The sequence below is a fragment of the Melanotaenia boesemani genome, chromosome 17, assembly GCF_017639745.1.
Source record: "Melanotaenia boesemani isolate fMelBoe1 chromosome 17, fMelBoe1.pri, whole genome shotgun sequence".
Lineage (NCBI taxonomy): Eukaryota > Metazoa > Chordata > Actinopteri > Atheriniformes > Melanotaeniidae > Melanotaenia > Melanotaenia boesemani.
Genome location: NC_055698.1, coordinates 6,466,337 through 6,490,532, shown reverse-complemented (window position 1 = coordinate 6,490,532; position 24,196 = coordinate 6,466,337). Strand labels below are relative to the sequence as shown.

The 24,196-nt window shown below is 37.8% G+C and overlaps 1 long non-coding RNA gene and 1 pseudogene across 1 annotated transcript; both read right to left on the bottom strand.

Annotated features, from left to right (window-relative positions):
- Nucleotides 1–2,970: 2,970 nt before the first annotated feature.
- Nucleotides 2,971–3,321, bottom strand: LOC121628150. The gene is made up of 2 exons (XR_006008107.1): nucleotides 3,162–3,321; nucleotides 2,971–3,075 (listed from the first exon to the last, which is right to left on the bottom strand). It is a non-coding gene; the product is annotated as an uncharacterized LOC121628150 (long non-coding RNA).
- Nucleotides 3,322–11,408: 8,087 nt separating this feature from the next.
- Nucleotides 11,409–22,213, bottom strand: LOC121657244 (annotated as a pseudogene).
- Between the last annotated feature and the right edge of the window lie 1,983 nt (nucleotides 22,214–24,196).

The following is a 24,196-nucleotide window of genomic DNA, read 5'->3' as shown; positions in this document are numbered from 1 at the left end:
TATGTAGGTACTAAAGCTGTGTTTTTCTACTTGTAAGCTCTGATAAATCCACCAAACACTTTGTTGTTGGATTGAGTTTCAGATGGATTACGAATGCAAAAGGGCACATCTGCTTGTTGCTTTGTGTGCATGTTTCATCTGATTTGTTAGTGTATGATTAAGTATTTGTTGAAACATACCCTCCACCAGTTGAAAGTATCTCCTAAAACTCAGAAAGTACCTTGAGTGGAATCCTCAAAGGTACTGGATCCTCAACAATGCACACGTCACGCCGGGCAGAGACCCAGCAGGTCAGGCTAGGGCCCAGCCTGACACGGTTTGTGATCCTCCTGGGCAGTGGACAACGCTGAGACGTTCAAAAGGTTCAATAATTTATTAATTTCATATGGCCACCAGGAACTTCAGCAGACCTTAGAAGCACCACCAGATAGTGCTAACTCCTACCCCAAAGCAAACTACAGGTGGCGTCTGCGGTGCAAGAAGGAAATGTGGTGCGCTTCAACTTTCAGATTTATAAAAGAGTGCGCATGCCTGTTTCTGTTTATAAATCAGGCTCAACTATAAAGCGGGCACACGTGAGGGAACGCCTTTCCACACCCATATCCACACACATGTGGCTATAGATGATGAGGTGGACACCTATAATACATATTCATCATATCATTTCCATGATGGATAAATATGTACAGATACATCAGAGATTGGTAGCAGTTTATTTAGTGTTAAATAATATTTCTTTCTAGTTGCTGGGTGCTCCAGCTGGGTGGACGGTGCAGAGGGACACAATCACCGCTATTAACGAGGTGGCCAAGGAGTTGTGGGAAGTAAAGACCATCTGGACAGAAATTAGGACAACAATAAAAAAGCATTGTGTAAGAATAAATAAATAAAGGAAATCCACCTCTTGTGTGTTTATTAAGTGTTGCATAACTTCTAGACCTCCAGCCTCCAGTCTGCATCCCACTCTTACTTTTTGCATTTTCTTTTGGTAAATGTTGGCAGCAGATTCTCTACCTCATCATTTTATTCTGTACCGCTGGTGTTGTTGTTTCCCGTTTTTCCAAATTTTGTGCATACGCCTGGACAGAGTTGCCGTGGAGGTAGCCTATTGTTTTCAGCGCCTTCGCAACTACATGTGGAGACACACTGGAAAACTCATACATTCATTTACTGGATAAAAAAAAAAGAGAAAACTGAGCTGCTCACTTGTCTGATGAGTATTCAACACTATAACACTGTAAAAAGCTCAGAAAAGTCAAAGTACAATAGTAGGGCCCCTTCAACTAGGCTATTATTTATTATGTATCATTGGCTCAAATTGATTTGTCTCTAAAGTGCTCTGATGTGACATTGTTGTGAAGGGGCACTATACAAATAAAGCTGAATTGAACTGAATTGAATTGAACTGAATATATTGTGCTGTCGCTTGCATGTGTGGCATGGTCTAGCCTGCTGCAACAACTCTGTAGATCTGAGACTGAATCTGATTAGAAACCATTACTTAGGACAACTGTAAAACTAAACAAACATACAGAAAATATATCAGTATCTCTGGAAATTGTTTCCGATCATCTTTATGCTGGCGATACACAAATAACTGTCCTCATTAAACTGCCAGTTGAACATTAAGCAGTGGCTGGGCAGCGATCATCTTCAGGTGAACTCAGACAAAACTGAAAAGCTGAATCTTTATTAATTGCACAATGCCATCCCTGACATTAAACACCAACTGGGTGATATAGGAGCCACACATAATCCCAGTCTCAAAAGCCTAGATGTAATTGTCAAAGAAACACTGTCTCTTAAATAATAAATTTTCAAAAAATTTAAGAAGAAACTGCCTTTTTAAATTGCATAACTCAGAACAATGGGGTCAACAAGTGAACTAGATAATACATGCTTTTATCTCATCAAGATTAGATTACTGTAAAAGCCTGCTAACTTGTCTCAGTAAGAAAGAGCTAGCCCGTTTACAGGTGGGCCAGAACTCTGCTGTAAAACTTCTGAGTCTCTCAAACAGAAAAAAGATAATACAATCCATGTTTTAAAGTCACTTCACTGGTTACATGATTTTAGTATCCATTTAAGTCGTGGTTTTAACATTAAGAGCTCTTCAAGGTCAGGCTCCTCTTTTTAATGCTAATCTGCTTCAGCCATACAAGTCCTTTTTCAGTCTGAGGTCATCTGATCAGAATCTTTAAATGGTCCCTCACATTCTCTTTAGGATGTGAGGAGACTGATTCTCCCAAGCAGTAGCTCCCAGACTGTGGAATGCTCTGCCTTAGCGGAAATTGGACTCTGGATATTCTGAAAAAGCAGCTGAAGGAATTTTTATTCCAAGCTTTTAGTTAGACCTAGGCTCTCTATATTATATATTGCTTTATATTATATATTGTTTAAGTATTTTATTTTGTGTACTTTGTTAGTGAATTTGATGTGCTCTGTGAAGTACTTTGGGGTTAACGTGAAAGCTGCCATAAAAACAAATGTTACCGGCATGAGTACAGCTGCATTTAGAATGTAATGAGCATAATGGATTCATTTTAATAAGAGTGCAGTTTAGCCCCAGTGGCCATCCAGGTTTCTATTACACTCTGGGTGAATACCTTTGATGACACCAAATACTCAGCATTGCCCCCGCCATTTCTGGTGGTATTGCTCCGTCTTCTGTGTCAAGCGACAGCTAAGCTCCCTAAAAACAGACCAAATTACGTGCGTAACTGATGCAGGAGACGAACGAAACTGTCAGTCCGTCTGTGTATCAATCTTCTGCATTGAGCATAAATGGGCCTTTAGACAGCTTCTCGTCCAAACTTGTGGCAGAGGATGCTTTAAATATTTAATTGAATTTACATTTAATTACAATCTGTACTGACAATTAACATGCATCAGTTACCCAGTAAAAATGAAAATTCCATTTTGTTGTAATGGATAACCCTGAGGACCCAGAAATCCACCCACACACACGTGTAAATGTTTAACAGATTGGTTTATTGTAAGGAATGATAGGATGGTGGTTGGTAAAAAGATCCTGGAAAGGCAGTCTGGTCATGTGGGGACAGGAACAGCTTGGCTCTGGGATTTGAAAAACACACTTGAAAATAATTTGACAGCTTAAATCGAACATCTAGATGTATGCTCATAACAGGTAATGGTCATACACGGAGAGGTAGAGGTCAGGATACTTATCCAAATGGGAAGGCAAGAATGGGTAGTCAGATTAAGGCAGGGGTTGGTGTCCAGATAATTACAAGGTGAGGAAGATTCATCATGGAAAGGCAATGCAAGAGTAATCCTGGGACAAGGATCTCAACTTGACACAAGGCTGTCAATAATCTGGCAGGAAAGTAGAGTGTTTAAATAGGGTGGAGCACAGGCGATGGTAGGGAGCAGTCCAGAAAACCCAGGTGGAATGAATGAACCTAATTGAGGAAGCAATCACTAGAACTAGCAGAACATGTTTCCCTAGCAGAACATAAACCATGACATTTAATCTTAACACAATAGTTAAGATCCAAGAAGAACACACTCCAAATGATTAAACTTGTTTTTTTGAAGGGAAAAAAAAAAAAAAAAAAAAAAAAAATCCGAGTTTGACATCTCCACACAAGAAGCAAATATCGGGCATGTAGGTGCACAGCGGTGAACCACTAAAACCACTTTATTCTTGTTTAAAGACTCAGAGTTTCCCATCCTGCTATACAGGATGCAGTTATAGAGCCAACAATTCACCCAATATGGTCATTTCATTTGGACCAGATCACCCAAGCTCTTGTTCAGACCATCTTTAAAAGTTTTGAGTTAGAAAATGTTTCAGATGGTAAATTTTGAACTTGTGGTAGCCACTTTCTGAGTAGCTTCTCACTCCCTTTGACCACTGTTCCCAGCAGTGGAAGACAGACTACTCATAAGGATTATCTGAAACCAAACGTAACAAAAAAAAAAAAAAAAAAAAAAAAAAAAAAAAAAAAAAAAAAAAAAAAAAAAAGTGCAAAGTAACACAAGTAGAATAGATTTTTTGATCTCAGGTCGCAAGCAGCAGTAAGCTAATTTCTCTGATGTGGTCAGGCGTACAAATCTGCCTCACACGAAGACTGTCCTTGCTTCTGTGTGGCCACAGGCACCTTGGTTAACTCCATTTCTACCCTAAACCTCCAGGCCTTTAGGAAGGATCTTTACAAGGTGTAATGATAGAAGAGCAGAGACATGGCCTTCAGAAGCAAAAGATATCATAAACAGTCATTCAACAATTTTAACAAAATCAAGATAAAAATGGATTCAACTTGTGCTGGCTCTGGGTGATCTGTAAGAGGAAGAGAATGTTAGATCAGTGAACTCTTATAGATCCACCATTGGAAACTGCTTAGTCTAGACCCCTCAAAAATAAGACGCACGCACAAAAACCACCACATTACCTAGGTGCTCCCCTACACCATGCACACACATAAACCAAGAACAGGGAAAAAAAAAAAAAAAAAAAAACCCTACCCCCAGTTTGGGATAAGTAACAATTTCCTCCTCCACCTGATTTCTCCCAGGCACTACGACTGATGACAGTGGTCAAAAGCCAGGACCTTGATGCAACCTGTTAAAATCCTACTCTTCAAACCCAAACCAGTGAAGTACCGCCATGACTACTAACAGTTAAACACCTACCTCAGCAGGGTTAATCCACACAGTGCTGTTTCACCATCCACTCAGAAGAAGTGGATTCCCTGCGCTTCTCATTTTCCGCCCATTATAACCACCTGCACTTACTTGCTCAGCTGTTACCAATGTGGCTTATTGCCCATATAAGGAAATAGTCCCTAACAAGCTGTCCTGTTGTACAGACAGGGCCCGCTACATCTGCATCAAGCTATGGGTCGGGACATTGGTCAGGGTGGTGTAGAGATTGGTAGCTGCCATTCCGGTTGCCAAAACAAATTGCTGGTCCTGTTGGAGCATATTCATTAAGCCCTTTTTAAATTTTAATTTAGCTGTTAACTCCAGTATTGTAAGTTAATTGTCAACAACTACTGATAACCAGTTCTATTTAAATAAACCTTTTTGAGATGAACAAGTTTCCTGAACGAATCTGAGTGCCTTTTGGTAAATGTGTGTTTAGATATCTACTGAATAATATTCCTTGGATGAAATTCCCAGGGTGGTCCATTTAAAGGGGCTCTCTCTTGCTACATTCTTTAATTCACCCTACTCCCTCACTCTCCCATTCTCTTGTTTGTCACAAATATTATGTGATAAACAGGACATGAAAATGAAAAATAATACAACACTTTGCTTGAATGTAGCTGAAAGTAATATATTCATGTTATAAATTTGCATTTAATTTGCCTCAATGCTGAAGTTCTCTCAAGGCGATTTTATAGGAAGTTGGGGTAAAGGGTCAGTCTGTACTTAGTCATGCAATGCAGTTCCACTTCAGCTTACTTTTCCTAATTAAAGGGCTCAAACTTCAGGGTATAGCTCACACAAATCACCTTCTTCTGCAACAACTAACCCTCTGCCTGAAGTTTCCAGCACTGCTTGCCTCGAAGGAAGGACATCCACAGAAACTGACATTCACACTGGCTGCACACGATTTACATCCAATGCAAACATTCAGTGGCGGAACATGAAATAGTGAGTCCTTGGCGTGTTCTAAGCAAGGACAGACTACAATCCCTGTCAAAAAAAATAAAGTGTCATCAGTCTTTGTGGATTTTCATTACAGTGTTTATTTTGGTAATTTTTTTGCTAAGTATCATAGCTCAGTACACCTAAACAAAATAAGCTGAAGAGAAAATTCTGAAAATTACCACATATTTTATTTTCTGTTTGACTGCTTGAAAACATCTTATATTATTTTCTGAAATAAAAAAACAGACACTGTACTTCTAAATCAGTGAGTTTGTGAACATGTAAACTTTAGCTTTGTGTGTAGTTTAACATGCCTACACTGTCAGGCAAGTGGTTTCTTGTGGCACATTTTGAGGAGCCATCCTAAAGCTCTATGAAAGGAGAGATATCCTGCTGCAACTAAGGTCTTGGAAGCAGTAGTTGATGTCATTTGCACAGTGATCCAACTAAACTCTAGACCCCAGCAAGGCACAGCATCCCCTTTGCAGTGGTAGGAGAGACACCTCCAAACCATCTGAAGACCTCAACATGCTTAATAGCTTCAGCAGGCAAGTTGCATACTGAGGCTATTTAGCAGGAGGTGTATCTGGGGAAACAGTTATAAGTTCCCAGAGTACATTACTGGATGTGGTCTTAACACTGGTATCTTCCTAAAGAGTAGCACTCTTGGAACTCACAGTATACTTGGAAAATAGTATTGAATAGGCCCATAAGTCAAAGATGGCTGCTTGAAGTCTGCAGGGGTAATGGACGGAAGGCTGCAGTGGATTCCCAGAACAGTCACTGCACCATTCTGCTAGACTACTTTCATCAGATGGTTGCAAGCAAGAAAAGCCGTCAAGAACATCAGTGAAACTACAGCCATCTTGTAACATGATGCTTGAACACAGACCAGGGTTAAGGCCCAGGTTAAGGTGTCGACACCTGACGACCCTGGGTTCTTCAGCGATGACGTGTTCAAGCAGCTCATCTTTGCAGTTGTTATTTCCTTTAAACATGCAAAATGACTTTCTGTGTAGGAGCACTTCCTGCATTCATCAAGGAGGAGAATGATTTCTTTTTCAACAAACAAAAAAACTTTTTTTTTAAGTTGTAAGAATTCTTTTGATCAGACAGAGTTTTTTTAATAAATATTGATTGGTATTGATGATAAAACAGTAGTATGGGTCAGATCAGATATTCTGGCACCTGTAACATCACTGCCTGGCCAAAAAAACAACAAACAAACAAACAAAAAAAAAAAGAAAAAAAAAAGAAAAAACAGTCACCACCAAAAAAGGTCATACACTTTGATATTTCATTGGATGACCTTTAGCTTTGATTACAGCAACATTCGCTGTGGCATTGTTTCGATAAGCTTCTGCAATGTCACAAGATTTATTTCCATCAATCGTTGCATTCATTCATGTAACCGAGATCTTATAATAATAATGGAGAGTCCAACCACTGTGTGAAGCCTTTTCCAGCACACCCCAAAGATTCTCATTGGATTCATATCTGAACTCTAGCGAATATATGTGTGAAAATGATGTCCCATCCTCACTTAACCGCCTGATGAATCCTGGCATTGTCATCTTGGAATATGGTCATGCCATCAGGGATGAAAAAAAAATCCATTGATGGAATAACCTGCTCAGTCATTGCAGCAACCCCAGATTGTAGCACTCCCCCACAGGGCTGTACAGTAGGTAGGCATGATGGCTGCATCACTTCATCTGCCTCTCTCCTTCCTCTGATGCTCCCATCACTCTGAAACAGGGTAAATCTGGACTCATTAGACCACATCACTTTCTTCCATTGCTCCAGAGTCCAATCTTTATGCTCTCTAGCAAATTAAAGGCTTTTTCTCTGGTTAACCTCACTGATTAGTGGTTTTCTTATGACTACACAGCTGTTCAGTCCCAATCCATTTGAGTTGCCTTTGCATTGTGTGTGTGAAAATGCTCTTACTTCCAATCCAGGTGGCAACTTTTGTTTTGACCAAGCAGTAAGACATTATAATAGTTGTTGGCTAGGGGACAAACCATAATCCTGCATCTATCTATAAATACAAATTTCGAATTTCAGCCTCCATAATTTGGAAACACATTATGTTGATTGATCAAAGCTGCATGCAGTGGTTTAAAGAAGTATTATATATTTTTCCATGTTAAAAAATTGGTATTTATTGAGACTTTTACATCAATTAATATAAAACTGTTTTCAGGTAGATTTTTTAATAACATGAGCAAAACCAAAATTCATCCAGACATTCAAAGAACATTCAAGATTTTCATTTAGAAACTTTTAAATACTGTCCATTCTCCATAAAACTGCCAGGAAGTACAAGACACTCTTAAGTTGCCTATTCTTATATGTTAATCTTTTTTTTTTTTTTTTGTTATTTTGTCTGCATCTTCATTAATGTAAAAAAAACAAACAAAAAAAAACAAAACGAATAATAATAATAATAATAATAATGATAATAATAATAATAATAATAATAATAATAATAATAATAATAAGAAGAAGAAGAAGAAGACATTTAACAAATCAAATCAATAAACCTTACTCAACTTTTTTTAATATGGCAAATGCTTTAAAAGGGAACAGAGAGTTGATTTAAGAAACAAATTAAATATAAAACAGAGATGGCAAAAAATACATTGACATTTGACAGTTATTTTTGAAATTTATTCATAATTTCAACATGTCATGTGAATAATTTTTAATGTCTAAAAAACCTGCACTAACTATTCAGAACATAGTGGATTGACTATATACAGACCTGGATATTAAACTAAATTGTTTTCAAAAACTATTTGTTTTTTTCTGAATGTTATAAAATATTTTTTAGACTTACTAGTTTCTTCTTGTCTGATTACTTCCTTGAAAACCAAATTATTTGATGCAGAGATGCAAGTCATATTTTTGGCCTCAGGGTGGTGCTACAGGAAAGATCATAATAAACTTTCATTCCTGACTATAAAAGGTGCTCACTAAAAGTCTTTATTATGCCTCCTCTGCAAGGCTGACATTTTGTGTCAATAGTGACTGTGGAAGTGAGGTAATAAGATCACCAGCACAAATAACAAGGTCTGAAATGAGCTTCTGAAAGTTTATGGCACAATACTGGTAAAACCTATAAATACTGGAGCCATGAACAAAAAGACTAATCAATATCCAAGCCATTGTTTGCAGAATGAAAGAAAAAATTGACTGATACCTGTAAGTGCATGCTGATCTGATGTTTTCTCAAGTAAAGCCAATAGCTGTAATAAAGACACATTTGAACTACATCAAAACAAAAACAAAGGAAATTTCTGAATGACTGAAGTTTTTTTCTTTTTTTTGTAACTTGTCCTGTCCAGCATTGTAAATCTGCTTTGCCAAGGGGACGTTGATGGACAATGTTGACCAAAAAGCCTCTCCACTGTGAACCTGCAGCTCATGGACAAAGCAGGATAAATGCAGTTTTACTCTGACATTGTGACTATTGACGTGATAATCACTGTTGATCCTGTTCTGTTCCTAATGTATGAACTCATGGTTGCTAAAACTGTTATTCTAGTTTAATTTTAATGCAGGCTAGTTCTGCATTAATCAAATATAATTTATACGTGGGCCTACAACTACATAGTGATCTAACAGATTACAAAATCTTGAGAGATATTTCAGCCAATTTAATGGATCATTTTTCTCCAGTGGAATGAATTGATATCTCCTGCTTTTCATGTCATGAACTGTAAATTGTCAATCAATAGTTTAAGTAAAATCCCACAAAACAGTGAAAACGTCAGCATATGGTATTCTGTAGAAGAACGCTTGCTGCACAACCTGCAATGTTGGATAATAATAATAATAATAATAATAATAATAAATTTAATTTATAACGCACTTTAAATTTTAGAAAACATCTCAAAGTGCTACAAATTAAAATGAGAATTTAAAATCAAAAGTAACAAAAAGACACCAAGTCATAAACTAGTAAAATACACTAAAATTAAATAAAAGCCTTTCTGAATAAAAAAGTTTTCAAGTGTTTTTTAAAAGACTCCACTGTCTGTGGCACCCTCAGGTGTTTAGGCAGGGCATTCCATAAGCATGGAGCGGCAGCCTGGAAGGACCAGTCTCCCATTGTGCTGAGTTTGGTCCTGGGTGGGCAAAGGCATTTTGAGTCAGTGGACCGGAGGTGGCGAGTGGTGGTGTGTAGAGGTGTGCAGTAGCCATGGCCATGGCCATGCAGACAGTGGAAGGTGAGTGTAAATAAATATCCATTTATTGGTAATTTTTCTACAACAGTGAGCAGGCAGACCTTAAACTCTATCCTCTGCTGGACAGGGAGCCGATGCAGGGACTGCAAAACGGGGGTGATGTGGTCGTATTTGCACCTCCTTGTCAGGATGTGGGCAGCACAGTTCTGCATGTGCTGAAGCTTCTGCAAGCTTCTGCCCGGAATCTCGACGAGGAGGGCATTACAGTAAACCTGAATCCAATTGAGCACATCTGGGACATCATATCTCGCTCCATCCACCAATGCCACATTGCACCACAGACTGTCCAGGAGTTGGTGGATGCTTTAGTCCAGGTCTGGGAGGAGATCCCTCAGGAGACCATCTGCCACCTCATCAGGAACATGCCAAGGCATTGTAGGGCGGTCATACAGGCACGTGGAGGCCGCACACACTACTGAGCCTCATTTTGACTTGTTTTAAGAACATTACATCAAAGTTGGATCAGCCTGAAGTGTGTTTTTCCATTTTAATTTTGACTGCGACTCCAAATCCAGACCTCCATGGATTAATAAATTTGATTTTCACTGATTTTGTGTGGTTTTGTTGTCAGCCATTCAACTATGTAAAGAACAAAGTGTTTAATAAGTATTTCATTCATTCAGATTTAAGATGCGTTATTTTAGTGTCCCCCATTTTTTTGAGCAGTGACCAGTACCAAAAAGAACTCAGTGTTCTAAAAGTTTTTTTTTTCCCACCCCTCAGACATTTCTAAATATGATCATAGTGCCAGTATGCCACGGTGTGTGGGATGTGAGGACCCAACTACAGAATGATGAGACAGGTGCAGACAGGAATAAGGTGTTAATAAAAAAGAACCAAATGACTTACCAAAGCAAAACAGGGAGCAGGTGAAGTAAATGAACAATTTTAAGCAGGTGTGCTAATTAACAGGAAGCAAAAAAGAATACACAGGGCGAAGAACTGTAACATAAGAAAAGAAAGAAAGAAAAGACACAACTCAAAATGCCTACAAAACCCAAACCCACAGATCAAGGCAAGGCAAGGCAGTTTATTTGTATAGCACATTTCATGTACAGGACAATTCAAAGTGCTTTACATAAAACAAAGACATTACAGATATTTAGAATAGTAAAAGGCATCAACACATAATCACAATAAAATAATAAATTACATTAAAATGATTAAAAGCAAGATAAGTTAAAAAAGTTACCATGCAGATTTCATGCATAGGCGCATGAGAAAAGAAATGTTTTTAACCTGGATTTAAAAATGTCTACATTTGGGGAACATTTAATCTCCACTGGCAGTTTGTTCCATTTGTTTGCAGCATAACAGCTAAATGCTGCTTCTCCATGTTTAGTCTGAACTCTGGTCTGGACTAGTTAACCAGAGTCTTTTGATCTAAGAGCTCTGCTAGATTTATATTCTCTATCACAGATAAACATATCACAGATGTATTCTGGGCCTAAACCATTCTGGGATTTGTAAACAAGCAGAAGTACAAGACAGTACCCTGGAGGATAGCCAGGAAGTCATGATGACAGGAGACTGGGCTCTGGAGGACGGCCCAGGGGTGGGTCAATTACGAACACCCCAGAGTGGCCAACGAGGCAAGGACCCCATGGATGGATAGCCAGAGAGCCAAGGAAAAAAGAGCTGGGTCACCTCTGGCAAGTCACAAGACACCCTGAGAACTGAAAAACCCTTCAGGCACACAAGAGAAGAGCACCCAGCAGGATTCGCCAGAAGACAGGAACTTGAGCCAGAGGCGAAGGGTGAGAGTCCCTTTCCAACAGGTGCAGAAATAAAGTTTTAATGGAAAAAAAAGACCAAATGACCAAAGACAAAACACGATGATGATCTGGTAGCGGTTTATATACACAGAGGTGAACTGACAGGGAGCAGGTGAAGCAATTAAGCAAATTAAACCATGTATGCTAATTGACATAAATACACGGGGGAAGAACTACAAAATAAAACAGGAAAAATAGAATTAAAAATGACAAGACTAAAAAACCCTAAAAAAGGAAATGACCAATAATCTTTGCTTTGTATTAGTTAAAGCTTACACTGAGAAGCATACTCTAGGTCTGGCTCAAATTATTTCTAGTGAGGAAATAATAAAATGTGATATTTGAAATTGCGAAGTGCTACAAGGATTGGAAATGCATTAGAAAAGCATTAGAAATTGTTGCATTATGTGCAACAATAGTTTGGGACAGTTTTTTAAACCAAATCATTTTTAAACTTTTCTTATATACACACACATCAGTTTTATGTGTGTAATATCAGTTTATTGTCCTTTATAAAATGTGATTATTTTGTTCTCAGCTAACTGCTGGATGACATTATACTCATGATGTCCAGGATGTGGTCCAGTTTTAAACTCTTTGTTTTTAGGTTTTTCCCAGTAATGGCTCCAACTTCCGTTGCTGTCTGCTCCAAAACCAAACACATGGACCTAAGAAAGCAAAAGAACATACACATTTTATGTATGGAATAATCAACTCCTTAAAATCCTTAAATGTTTTACCTTAAATGGGTTTTTATGGATACAAGACTTATTGTGGAGCAACTATTGTACTGGACTGTGTTCATTGGACCCTTGCTGATGTAACAGGACCGATGTTGTTGCATCTGCTGCTGGAATAAAGTATGGCTTCAAAGATAAATTGCATTGGTGACTGGTCTGAAATAAGTCTTTACTGCAGCTACAGCATGTGTCTGGACTGTAGAAGGAAGCCGGAGTACCTGGCGAGAACTCATGCAGACATGGAGAGAACATGCTAACTCCTCACACAATCACAAAGGCAACCGTGTATAATCACCATGCAGCCTACCACTGATTTCCAAATTTGTTATTTTCTTTCACCGCTCCTTTGGTCCAAATATTTCAGATTTTGCCTGAACCACTATTCTCTAATCCCCTCCTTTAAATTCCAGTACTCTTCTTTAAGTCATCTCTATACCTCTGTTTTTGATGGAGTATTATTTACGTCTCAAACTGTACCTTTTTTTTTATGTCAAGGGTGAAAATTTTGAAAAAATAATTTGGTCCAACAACAGTTTTAAATACCTCAGATGAATAGCAACACATTTTACACTGAGATGTAACTATTACTATTATTGAACTTCAGTGTTGTATAAGTCATGAACAGTAGAACATCACACAGTTTTATCAGTTTTACAACACAAACTCCATTATAGCAAATTTACCTCATCACAGCTGTGGAGCGCTAGAATTAAAGCCATAAAGCCAGTGGATGGATAGCGTCCCTTCTTTTCCAGCCACGTGTGATGAATGTATTTCATGAAAGCCGGACTGAGCACCATCACCTGGTATAAAGCAGAAGTACTTTTTAAATGCACTGCCTGCCCAAGAAATAAAACAAAACAAAACATAAAAACACGTTTTCTTTACTTGATCTGATTAATCTTATCTGATCGATCTGATTAAATCCAGGTGGTAACTTGTTTATTGTAGGGTATCTTGAAACTTTACCTTTTCAGGCTAGCAAAAACTCATGGAAAATAAAGAAAAACAGAAAAAAAATCTTATGTCACTTGGAATAAAACTTAAGCAGCTGCTACTGAAATTATTTGGGGGACAAAAAAACTTAAAATGATAGGAAGAAAGAAACGAACGATACTTGGAGAGGGTTTCTACGTGTACCAACAAAAAGTCCACCATGAGATCCATTGGAACCTTTTGTTGTGTGGAGACAGTACTAACGACCACAAACACCATGCAGCCCACCACAGAGTATTTAAATTCAGTCAGAATATATGAGCGCATGTGGGGCTTCTCAATTTGATTCTACGAGGGCAGCCGTGCAGCAGGTTATTGATTTAATCCTGCTTCAACACACCTGACTCAAATTAATGAGTCATTGTGTAGAACTTGATTGGCTGTTAGATCCATTTAATTTAAATCAGGTGTGATGAACCAGGGATACATGGAAAACCTGCTGGATTGTCCCTTGTAGGACCGAATTGAGAAGCCTTGATGTAGAGTGACAATTAAAAGAGTAGAAGGGAGGTGCTCAGTGGATCTTAGGAAGTCTTCCAGTAGGCTGGGCCATCATCTACATAACTAAAGGTCTATTTATGATGTGCAGATGAATCGACACTTTCGTCTGTCTCCTGTGGTGTTTAAGAATGTAATTGATGCGTTTTTAGGGGCCTTGCAGATCTGTGGCAGAAAACAGAGCAATAACACCTGAAACTGCGGGGTCACTGTTGAGCAGTGTAGCTGACGTGCAACCAGTGATGTGTAGAGATGGTGAGAGCTTTTGAAGAAAGGCTGTGTGAGTGTGTTGGGTGGTTGCAAACAAGCAGTGCATTACCGCCACCAAACAGTGTCCAAAACTGACATCAGAACACGAGAGTGAACTCTGAACGCAGCACTGCCCACTAATGGATGATTTGACTTCATAACCATGGCAATGTAAAAGACAGACGTATGAAGGGCTGCGATGTATGACAACGCTTGAAATGAACGTATCTATTACGTATGTGAGGGAGCATAAATGGGCCTTAAAGGATGGTTCAGGGTCAGCTTTGTCAGCACCAGGTATTCTTTCATTCACATTGACAGTTTAGTTTAAAAACAGACAGGGTGTTTAAGGTGAACTGAACGCATTTAATACAATACTCACCAAATCCTTGTTAGCTTGTACTTTGGATTTTATAGGTGCATATGACCTGTTGGAAAAAAGCATGAAATGACCAAATGAAAAGTCAACTTCAAGGTTGGATGAGTCACTCAGCAACCCAAATGACAAAAAAAAGCAGGATTGGAATAAAAAATAAATAAATCAGTGGTAAATGAAAACCAATTTTAAAAAGTGACAAAAACAATTAGAATTTGAAATGATCAATTCTGGTTTAAACAATTCCTGATCAACTTCTGATCTACAGGGATTTTCACATACAACCATGTCTAGAGTTTACAGAGAATGGTCAGTTATGGAGTTATCCAGTGTCTGGATGAAGTGGTGCAGAATATGACAACCACTGAACAAAACCCTAGACTGGTAGTTGAGCCCCATCAAGATCCAGTTTATTTTTTTATCATATCTGTAAAAATAAATCTTCAGGCTAGATGGAATCTCAGCCCATCTTTTACGGATACTCAACCCAGTTTGGTGCCCTGTTTACCAGATCTATTTAGAATAGAATAGAATAGAATAGAATAGAAGTACTTTATTCATCCCAAGCTGGGAAATTTAGGTGTTGCAGCGGTACAGTCATTTAGCAGTTGTGCTTCTTAAGGTAGCAAAAAAAAAATGAAAAACAGTATAAAAATTTCAATATTTACAAGACTTATACAATTAGGTATTTAGCTATACACAGTAAGAGTGAGAATAGCCAGCGAATAATATAGTCCAGTGCAATGATTAGTAGTGAAGATGAGGAGTTTAACTGTGCAAGGTTGATCCAGTCAGTGCAAGGATTCACCAGTTACAACAGTCACTCATATTGTTATCTCTGAATTTATCTTCATACTGTCCCAACTGTTTGGAAAAAAAATCATCATCATAAATTATTAAATGGTTTCATTCTTTTCTAACAACCAAAACTCTTCAGTTTTAGATCCATCAGTACAGGTGTGCCTCAGGGCTCTGTCATCTCACCAGTCTTTTTTACTCTTTACACAAATGATTGCATCATTAAGAACCCAGGTAACCTGAACTGGACATTTTCTGACCACATTGCAAATCTTAGCCTGCCATACAAAGACACACATCCTTCAGTGACAAAAAAACAAAGTTTGGCAGCGGTGGACCACTCTACACTCTCGAATCCACAATCGAGACATCAAACAGGTTAAATCCTATAAGTACATTAGTATTTACATTGATCATCCCTTCAGCTGCAGTAACCATATTGGATGTCTGTGCTCCTATATATATACAGTCATGGACAAAATTGTTGGTACCCTTCGGTTAATGAAAGAAAATATCACAATGGTCACAGAAATAACTTGAATCTGACAAAAGTAATAATAAATAAAAATTCTATGAAATTTAACCAATGAAAATCAGGCACTGCTTTTCAACCATGTTTCAACAGAATTATTTAAAAAAATAAACTCATGAAACAGGCCTGGACAAAAATGATGGTACCCTTAACTTAATATTTTGTTGCACAACCTTTTGAGGCAATCACTGCAATCAAACGATTCCTGTAACTGTCAGTGAGACTTCTGCACCTCTCAGCAGGTATTTTGGTCCACTCCTCATAAGCAAACTGCTCCAGTTGTCTCAGGTTTGAAGGAAGCCTTTTCCAGACGGCATGTTTCAGCTCCTCCCAAAGATGCTCAATACGATTTAGGTCAGGGCTCATAGAAGGCCACTTTAGAATAGTCCAATGTTTCGTTCTTAGCCATTCTTGGGTGATTTTAGCTGTGTTTTGGGTCATTGTCCTGTTGCAAGACCCATAACCTGCGACTGAGACCTAGCTTTCTGACACTGGTCAGCACATTTCTCTCTAGAATCTCTTGATAGTCTTGAGATTTCATTGTACCGGCACAGATTCAAGACACCCTGTGCCAGATGCAGCAAAGCAGCCCCAGAACATAACAGAGCCTCCTCCATGTTTCAAAGTAGGGACGGTTGTTCTTTTCTTCATATGCTTCATTTTTCCATCTGTAAACATAGAGCTGATGAGCCTTGGCAAAAAGTTCCATTTTTGTCTCATCTGTCCATAGGACATTCTCCCAGAAGCTTTGTGGCTTGTCAACATGTAGTTTGGCTTTTTTATGATTTGTTTTCAACAATGGTGTCCTCCTTGGTCGTCTCCCATTAAGTCCACTTTGGCTCAAACGACGACGGATGGTGCGATCTGACACTGATGTTCCTTGAGCTTGAAGTTGACCTTTATTCTCTTTAAAAGTTTTTCTGGGCTCTTTTGTTACAGTTCGTATTATCCGTCTGTTTGATTTGTCATCAGTTTTCCTCCTGCAGCCACGTCCAGGGAGGTTGGCTACAGTCCCATGGATCTTAAATTTCTGAATAATATGTGCAACTGTAGTCACAGGAACATCAAGCTGCTTGGAGATGGTCTTATAGCCTTTACCTTTAACATGCTTATCTATAATTTTCTTTCTAATCTCCTGAGACAACTCTTTCCTTTGCTTCCTCTGGTCCATATTGAGTGTGGTACACACCATGTCACCAAACAGCACAGTGACTACCTGTAGCTTATATATAGACCCATTGACTGGTTACAAGATCGTAGACACCTGTAATGCTAATTAGTGGACACACCTTGGATTAACACGTCCCTTTGGTCACATTATTTTCAGTCTTTTGTAGGGGTACCATCATTTTTGTCCAGGCCTGTTTCATGAGTTTATTTTTTTAAATAATTCTGTTGAAACATGGTTGAAAAGCAATGTCTGACTTTCATAGAATTTTTATTTATTATTACTTTTGTGAGATTCAAGTTATTTCTGTGACCATTGTGATATTTTCTTTCATTAACCGAAGGGTACCAACAATTTTGTCCATGACTGTATATATATAAATATATATTCCTGATTCCTGAAGTACCAGTACCCATGAGTCTTTGACTGTCTTATCTTTAAACTGTAATTTTGCTGTTACTTTTTCCATTCCAATCACATCTATTACTCTTTTCCACTAATGATCTTTGTTAGAATGTATTGGTCTAAGCCAAGACACTGTTTTTTTTTTTTTTTTTTTTTTGCAGTTATAATCAGTATTTCAAATATTTTCTTATTTTTGGTTAACACAGTTTTCGGTATAATTCCCAATAAGAATATTTGCAACTCTAGATTTAGTTTTTCCTTACAAATACCTTAAATCTTTCTCCTTATGTTGTGCCAATATTCTTTGATTATGAAACAGTCCCAAAATATATGTGTATAGTCTCCTGATTGGTCACAAACTTTAATATATATTTAGATGTATTAGTTGGGACAATGAAGTATTGCATTTTGGATTTCTATTCAAACTCTTGTCATGAAACATTACTCAACATTGTTATGTCCATCATCAAATCAAGATCATTATATTTCTCTCCTTCTCCCATTTATTTTTCATATCCCAACTGTCATCTACTTCCATAGTTTTGTACATTTTTTTTAAATTAACTCTTTATTGGTGCCTGAATTTGTCATTAACAATTCTTCCAAACAATTTGGTCTCTTACAAATGTATTCCTATTCCCTATGCTTGGTCAGATAATTTCTGATTTGTAGAAATTTATCAAAATCTTGTACAGTTAAATTAAATAATTTTTAAATTGTTCAAAAGATTTCATATTTTCATTTTAAAAAAGCTGTCCAATATATGCTAATGTCTTCTCTCTCTGTTTCCTGAAGCCCCCTTCCATTGAAGGTGTAAATTCTGGGTTTAAGGCTATTTAAGTGTCCCTACAAATTGAAGTAGACACATTTAATTTTCTTTTAACTGTTGCCCATATTTTCAATGTTCCTTTAATCCATTCTGTTGTAATTTTTTAAATAGTTTTGAGTTTTCTTTGTTACAAACAGCAATGATTCTAAAGGTATCTTAGGGTATGAATTTAGCTGCATTTCCCTCCATCCCCTCTTATCATTTTCATCTGTCCACATTTTTAGAGTCTTTAACTTTGATGCCCAATAGTATTTCTTCATATTGGGTAAATTTAAACCACCCTTTTCTTTTAGGGCTTAGAAGTAATTTATACCTTAATCTTGTTTTTGTTTCTCCAAATATAATTGTCTATTTTTGTAAATGTTTCTTTTGAGAGCAGGATAGGAAGGCACTGAAACAAAAATAAAAATAAAAATAAAAATAATAACCATGGCAAAACATTTATCCTTATCACTTCTATTCATCCCATTAATGTCAGGGAGAGATATATCCCATCTAATCAAATCTTTACTAACTCCATCTATTACCTTTGTGTAATTGGCTGCAAATAGATGAGATGGTTTTAGTGTACGAGTAATGCCCAAATATCTAAATCCCTCTTCTGTCCATTTTAATGTAAATGTTTCTTTTATGTCTAATGGACATTTCCCTGAATAACCATAGCATTGTGTGGTGTTTTGATGTCAACAAGGTGACTAATGTAACACCACATGAGTCCAAAGAAAATTTCCCATGGGGGACAATATTAAACTATATTAAACCATTGATAACCCCTACTTCTGCGGGCGTTTAAGATCACATTGAAAATAAGTCTTCATTTAGTATAAGTAACTGTACTACCAGTTTCTCTTATGTTAATATTTAAAGTGACTTTAAAAATTTTACTCACTTTCCAGAAAATCCTGTTGTGAATGCCTTGATGAGCCACATAAGATCAGGTATTTTGAATGGAAACAGAACAAGATGAGTAGTGTTATCTAAATCCACAGCACTCTCCGGATACATGACATGATGGGTCGTTCTATTCCCAACATCTGCTTCATAGCCTTTGATGGGAGCAGCATTCATCCTTAACACACAAAAAAAAACATTACAATAAGCTTATTTTTGTAAAACAGTTCATAAAGAAACACATTGTTTATCTTTACATGTTTTCTGCTCCTTCCTGTAGCTGTCCACAGAGGGGTCGTGTCATGTTGATGTGAAGTGTCTTATAGGCTATTCTGACTTAAGTTTGCCAGACAGAAAAGAATGATTACACCCACAGCAACATCATGTGACCACACTAAAGAAGGATCAGAGCCGGATTATCCAACTGGCATTGTGGACAGGCTCAGGGCCGACGCCCACCTGGGGCCTTAAGTAAAGGAACAAGCGTCTTCTGATCTGAATCTCTGCTTGCCAAGAGGCATACAAGCAAATGATTGGTTCCCCGAGCCAGAGGGGCCCCAGAGGACTGATCAGCTGAATCATTGTAGTGGTTATATGAAGAGTTTGCAACAACAATAAGAAGCTCCACCTCCACGTCTCAGTCTTGCTGCAAGCAACAGTGTCTGTTAAGTAACCAACTGGTTACAGCAGGTTTATCAAAACGAAAAACAAGTTTCCTGTTAATGAAAAAAGATAAAAAAGAAGACAGGAAGATCAAGTTGAATTTAGCTCAGAGCAGCTCAGGTGTGTACTCGTGAGTGTTCTGGGTGTAACGAGGCTGAACATAAAATCAAAAAACTTAACTGTCAAGCCGAGAGCGCTGAGTTTTGGAATTTATGGAAAGAAATCTAATAATTCTAAGCTGTATGGATGGAAGTTACTAGAAGTGCAGTTTGGAAGTGGTGTTTCTATTTTAATTTTACACAATTGCCCAGTGTCCATGCTTCTGAAAACTGTTTTTATTAATGTGCTGTATATCCTATAAATGTAATCATAAAGAGTCATAATGTGGCTTCATCACATAGTTTACATATGGTTCCAATACGGAAGATTATTTATTAATGGGAGAGGAGTGCTGGTTGGAGGGGTCCCCTGTGATATTTTGCCAAGGGCTCCAAAAGTCTAGAATTTGTCTCTGAAAACTTGGATCGCCTCATAATGGTTTTGCAAAAAAAATATAGAGAGAAAGGCAGGAAAAGCACATTCTATCTTTCATCCCCCATATGGGAGGACTTGATTCAGTAAATGGGGAACAAAGTGAAAACTACAACAGCTACAGAGAGAAGAAGAAATCACCAGACAGGAAGTCAAAGGACAGACGGGAGAGAGGCAATAGTCCAGTCACGTTTTTCTCATCTGAGCCTCATTAACAAAGTGAAGTCTTACCTTCCTTGTGAAGTTCTTAAAAGCGTCACTCACACTTATCTTTTCTAGGCTGGACTACTGCAACTTCCTTTTTAGTGGGATTGATCAGTCTTCCCTCGGCCGTCTCCGGCCTGTCCAAAATTCAGCTGAATGTCTATTAACAGGCACGAGACGGTGTGAGCACATTACCCCAGTACTGCGTTCTCTTCACACCCATTTCTTTCAGAATCGTTTTTTTTAAAAATTTACTTTAGGATTTTAAATATTTAAATGGTCTGCTTCCCCCTTATCTTTCTGAGCTCTTGCATACTCATCGGCCTCCTCGGGCTCTAAGATCTGAAGGCCAAATGCTGTTGGTGGTTCCCAGAACTCAACCTTGACTCGGGGAGGACAGAGCTTTTTTCAGCTGCAGACCCTAACCTCTGAAACGGTCTCCCTTTTGAAGTCTGCCAGAACTCTTCATGAATTTAAATCTCTTTTTAAAAACTCATCTTTTTACGCTGGCTTTTAACTCCAGAGAGCACAATCACAAGGTCAGTCCTTGTACTGTCTTCTGCCTTCTATTGTTTATTTTATTGATAGATTGATTGATTGAAAACACATGTGTGTTAAAGGAAGGAGGCGAGTGAATGAGTAGAGAATGATGAGATCTTCAGTCAGACACAAATGAAGCCAAAAAAAAGAGAAAATGACAAGAAAAAGACCAAAGAATAAAATCACCTGCAGAGACAGAAGCCCTTACAGACAGGGCTGAGAGGCTACGGCGGTGAAGAGAAGTCAAGGGGAAAGATAGAGACAGATAAAGAAAGGCAGCCCCGGAAAGCTGGAGAACAAGTACAGCAGAGATAGAATGAGGACAGAGACAGGAAAGAAACATTAACATTTTTTTTTAAACACACACAATATCTAAAAACACATTTTAAATATTTAAAAAACACACAAAAGACTATTTGTGTGTGAACTATGGTTGTATCTGAGCTTCTACATCTTTTTTTGTTATTTTTTTTTAATCCAGCACTGAGAAGGACACAGGAGGAAGCTGAAACATGTCGAGGTAAACAAGGACCTTCTTTCCTGTCTCACCAGAAGTTAGCTTGGTGTAATGTTTTCACCAGAAGAAACTATAAACGTTTTGGACAAGCAGAGAATGTAGATTACAAAACCTTTTGCTGTTTATTTCTTTTTATTTATTTATTTATTTTTTTATTGTCAGTGATAGGGGCTAACATGAAGAAAGAATTTCTTTTACTGGGCAGTTACCTTATGACGACATCTTGGTAATCTATCAGAGGTCCATAATGAGATCTTTTCAGGTTGACAGAATTTCCCACAACTGCACAAGTCCGGCAGCGATCAGGTCTGGGTTCTGGAAGATCTGGTCTGGGTGGAAATATTTCAAATATCTTCTTCACTGTTGCTTCATAGACACTGAAGTTACGCTTTTCAAGCTGTATTTCCTAAGAAAAATAGTTTGTCATTAGACCAGTTTAAGTTGTTTTTCTTGTTTGGTAAATACGACAAGAAATTACTTTTGATGACTTTTAGAGGAAGACAGCCTTACCCTCCACCAGTAGAAAGCATCCTCAGCGAGGTTGTGCTCTGCACACAAAAACGGTCCTCAACAGAACTGTTAAAACTACTGTTAAACAACAGTGGATCTTCCAATAAACATTTCTCACAAGCACACAACCTTTGAAAACTGCCGCCAGTCAGCTGCAAGGAATTGTTGACTTATGAAAACCCAATGGCAGCAACAGGCAGCAGAAAAAATGCATGTCTTGCGTTTGATCATTATGCTGGACATGGATCAGTTTCAGCCTGTAAATTGTGTGATAAAATACAAAGTGAATCTATGTTAATGGCTTAAAATAAGAAATATATTCTTGCTAATTTGAAACAATAATCAAATAAATAAACTGCAACTACAGCTTGTAATTTTCTCTCATTTCTTTAAATAAACTCTTCTTTACTTCATGAGTGTACAAAACATACCACTATTAATGCCAGTCTTTCTAATTATGATAATAATTCTTGCAGTTATAGTATATCTTATCAGTTCTCAATAGGAGCAGCTTTAATTCCTGGTGATTTTTCTTTATTCCCCTTACCTTTTCAGAGTAAATCCACTTCTGAACTAATAACATCCAGTAAACTCAATGTCTCCTATATGTGTGCAGAGGACACTTTTTGGCATACAGACAAGCAGTTTTGTTTATATTTTCCCCCTTTTTTTTTGCATCCATCAAACATGACACAGGATTGGTGCACTGAAGGGTTGGAGGGTGTGGGTGGATGGAACAATGCAAAATATCTGTGATGGATTTAGTGTCTGTTTTGCTGATAACGCTGTGGATGCAGCAGGCAGTTTTTAGAAACATCTGACACTGATCATCTCAGCACTGCCTCAGTGTTTCAGCTAAAGTCTGTTCACCAATTTCTGAACATGGGGCTTCAGAAAAACTTTTTATCTTCTTCTTGTTGTATCGTCTATATTCTATTAATTTCCTGTCTTTTCACAAATGGGCCTGATTACAATGAATTACATTTTAAAATGAAAAAGGTTTTCTAAAGCTGAATTTTGTACCCCTATGTTTCTATGTCCATTTCATGCTGACAAACCATGTTCAGCTATTTCACTCTATCATATCCTAGGTTTTCTATAGGAGCCCAGTCAGTTCGTCTTCATAATAAAGACCACTGCATCCTGGTGAATGAAGTTATTTCAGCTGAATTAACTTATTTTAGTTAGAATTGTTTTTGACACTTCAGTTCTATTGAGAAAAGCAAGAAAGCAGCTTGGCCCTTGTGGTGTGCTTTCCAAGTTTTCCAAGCACAAAGCCTGACTTCTTAATCAGTTTTGTCTTGCTGCTTTGAAAGCCACTGGCTCTAATGTTGCTGGCATCGGGGTGCATGTGTAGTGGGATCAACCACTACCACATGCACCCCGATTGCTTACAAAGAAACACATTAAGAAATGCGTTTATAGTCTTTAGTTTAATTGGATGCATCTTTGTTAGTATAGTATAGTTTTAACTGTGTTCAGTGGTGAGAGAAGGAATGATTGGTTCCTCTACTATAGTGTGAGGCATTTTTAAACCTGGAAACTTCAAACTACTTTGGGTCAGGTGAACTTTCAATGAGACGGATGCTGCTTTAGTAAAACAACTCTGCAATATGAAACAGTTGAGTAGTTATTTCTAAATAAATCAACAGGCTTTTCATTGTGTTCACAATCAAACATCCCCAAGCGACTTTTTTGGCTTCATACTGTCCGATGCTAATATTTACAGATGTATAACAGACAGTGGTCTCTCCTTATTACACACCATAGGCCATTACCATTACTTGACCATTGCCTAGTCAAGCCTAGGACAAGATATGACTCATCAATATTTTCTTGTCCTTTTTTTCTTTCGGTAGTTAAACTCTATGTTGTTGATTCATCATCGTTTGTCCATGATACTTTCACAAATTTGTCCATGTTTTGCTAGCAATGCAAACTACAAATTTTTATAAGCCTTGCTGACCCCAGAACAATTCCTCTCTGTGTGCTTCAGAACTGATTATTAAACTTCTGTTTTCTCTAGGTTGAGCTGAAGGACTGTTTTCTGCCATGTGTGTTGGTTCTGTAATATGCGGTTTAAACATTAGTAAATTTAGAAC